Source organism: Lactuca virosa, chromosome 8 (genome assembly GCF_052849685.1).
Source record: "Lactuca virosa cultivar CGN04683 chromosome 8, Lactuca_virosa_CGN04683_v6, whole genome shotgun sequence".
In the NCBI taxonomy this organism is placed as follows: domain Eukaryota; kingdom Viridiplantae; phylum Streptophyta; class Magnoliopsida; order Asterales; family Asteraceae; genus Lactuca; species Lactuca virosa.
This window is the reverse complement of record NC_136433.1, coordinates 189696968-189700102: the sequence shown is the minus strand read 5'-3', so window position 1 is coordinate 189700102 and position 3135 is coordinate 189696968. Positions and strand designations below refer to the sequence as shown.

The window sequence follows — 3135 nt, the reverse complement described above, 5'->3', positions numbered from 1 at the left end:
TCAAGTTATAACAGATAGAAGAAGTAAAAAGAGTTTGAACTCATGTCACGGAATACAATGCAATGCAATGAAGTAGTCTTCTCATTCTCGATTCCTTGTTGGTGAATTGTGCTGTAAGAATAAAAAATAAAAACATATATTTGATTTATAGGTGGAATAAACTAATATATGATGTATTTTCGATATTGATAACCATTCCAAAATTAAGCAAATTAATAACATACCATAAATACTAACATTAACAAATATAATAAAAATTTAAAAATCAATATAATAACAGTCAAAAATCATACAAAAAATATTTTAAATCATACCAAAATTAATCATATTATTATAATATTTTAATTAAGATAATATCATACTAAAAATAACACAAAAATTAGGAGCTAAAATTACTATTAAATTCTTAACGTTAATAACATTACAACTAGCAACATACTTTCCATGCATTTCTTCCTATTACAGTATTGTACTTTGAAGATTCAAAGTATAAAGTCCTTATATGGAAAAAAATCAAAGTACAATGTTGCAATCGTGTAGAGTACATTAGGAGCTGAAATGGTAGTTTTATTGTTTTAAATGAGAGTTTTTAAATTATATAAATGGGAGGTTTTTTTCTTCAAAATGAAAAAAATTTCGCCCTTTAGAATGGCAGCTTTATAAGCTTTGAAGGTTCATAGTATAATATCCTTACATCTAAGTTGGATTGGATTTTTGCATTGGCTTCTAGAGGTGAATCCGTCAGCCTTATACATGAATTGTCACCATTGGCATCACAACCTGGATTAAATTGTAGACACTTAATAAGGACATAATAGCTTAATGCGTTAAGACAAAAAAAAACATAATGTATTCAGACACCCATCCGTTACCCCAGTACTGCAATTAGAAAAAATACTAGTAACAATGGAGGGAAGGTAAATCATGAATCCTCATCCTCGTCTGAAATATCATTCATCTATATAAAATTTTATCATGGTTACAATCAACCATATTCATCCCATATTACACTTTTCCGTAAGATCAAGAAGTTATAGAAAAGTAACTGACATGTAAATCCAAATCAGACCTAAGAAAATCCCCTCTTATTTCCAAATCTTCAAGAATACTTTGTGCACATTCAGAGTTTTCTTTTTTATCCCAAGAATCATCTCTATCTGAGAATTTCTTCTACAGAGAAATCAAGAAAACATGAATAAATAACAAAAACTCAAAACTAAGATTTGAAAGAGTTACAGAATCATCCATATACAAAAACTATAAAAAAATATATTGTGGAACACAAAGAGTGGAATGCCCCAAAATGACAATCTTTATAACAAAAAAATTATGATATTTACATGTGGAATCGGATCTCGTTTTGGATACAAAACGAAAAATCCATATCTGCTTTGCTTGTCTACTTGAACCACCTCAATATTTGAAAAAATCAAGAAAATTTCTACAAAATTCGATCATGTGAAATCAGAATACCATCTGCATATCAAAAACAAAAAACAAAAAAAAAAAAAACATAAATAATTAGAAAACAAAAACCACATGAACAAAGATGAAGCATATCAACACTTATTACATAGCGGGGGCAGAGCTCATCCTCACTAAGAACATCAAAGGCTTGTACAACACTGCAATTAGACAAATTCATCCACGCATCAACATTAGCAAGTAGCGAATGGAAAATGGAAAATATCTTGACAACAAACAATTACGAAAAAGAGCTTACATTTCCTCGTCATCGTCTAAAATACCGTTTTTCATTGATGATAGAAGAACGTGAGATGAATCAGTCAACGGGTTAAGGAGGGAAGGATCAGTGGTGGAGTGTTCTTGGATAACTATAATAAAGTCGAGTAACAGGATAATTTTTCTGATTTTGAACTGGGTAGTGAAAACCTCCATCGTTTCTTGTCCAAGTTTAGAGAAATTTGAGGATACGATTGCATCTTTATATTAAGGAATTATAGAGATAGAGATAGATATGGATTAAGGTGGCGTTGCGAGGCCGAGGTTTGGTGGAGACAGGTGGTGGTGCGCTGCTAGTGTGTGATGTTGTCAGAGTCACGTGGCGATAGTAGAGGCGTTGAATGGTGTGTGATGTTACCGTTGAAATAGGGTTAGGATTAGGGTTCCTGGTAGAGAAAGGAGACGTTGTAGTTTATAACAGAGGGGGCGGCGGACTCTGGTACCGATAGAGGATTTCAAAAAGCAATGGTAGTCCAGTTGAGAATGTAGAGCATCCGGTTGAGCTCATGAGGGTGAATGGGAGAAGGAACGGCGTGTAATGTGACCAACGATAGAGACGAATGAGATTTGGTTTGATGGTGGGTGTTGTGTGTAAAGGAGATTAGGATAACATCTAGATAGAAGGTAATACCGTGTAATACCGTAAGTTACATTTAGGTATCGTAAGATAAATTCATGTAAGCGCACTGTATAGATTGTAAGCTTAATATTATTGTACATTATGTGAAAATACTATACCACTTAAATTTTAAGAAATGTTGAATATACATTATAAAATAGTAAATATATATATATATATATATATATATATATATATATATATATATAATATGATTTTTACTCCTTTACTTTGTAAAATGCATTTTCCAGCCTCTCTATTTTTAAATGTTATTAGAAAATAGAATGTTATTAGAAGTATGTCAATGAGTAAACTTCAACTTTAATCTATCTACTTTGTATAATCTGTCACTTGCAACCCCTTTATTTTGTAAAATGATATTTTTCTTCCCTTTACTTTTTGAAATATCATTTACTTTGTAAAATATTACTTTTTTACCCTTTCCTTTTCTAGACTATGTTGAGTTTTAGTATACTACAACATCCTATGGTGCACATACAACCCTAAAAGCTTTTGATCTATGTTTTCTCTAATTATACATGCATGTGGTTTCCAAAGCTTTAAGCCTATAACTAGCATACAAATAACATATGTATAATAAGATAAGTTTTACACATACCTCTTGATGTTGTTGATGTTGCTACGAAGACTTTAGCCTTTAAGACCTTAGTGCCCCAAGTGTTGCACCTCAAATGGAATCACAACTCACCTAGGACAAAGGTGACTCTTGAGAGAGAATTTCCATGCACCAAAACACCTCCATGAACTCCAAG

General features: G+C 31.7%; 1 long non-coding RNA gene across 5 annotated transcripts; it reads right to left on the bottom strand.

Annotated features, from left to right (window-relative positions):
• Positions 1-895: 895 nt before the first annotated feature.
• On the bottom strand, positions 896-2346 carry LOC145129063 (uncharacterized). 5 transcript variants are annotated; one of them, XR_013717272.1, is made up of 5 exons: positions 1724-2346; positions 1574-1625; positions 1341-1476; positions 1051-1170; positions 896-958 (listed from the first exon to the last, which is right to left on the bottom strand). It is a non-coding gene; the product is annotated as an uncharacterized LOC145129063 (long non-coding RNA). The 5 variants fall into 5 exon arrangements; XR_013717274.1 differs by having other exon boundaries at positions 1070-1170; XR_013717271.1 differs by having other exon boundaries at positions 899-1170.
• Positions 2347-3135: the final 789 nt, after the last annotated feature.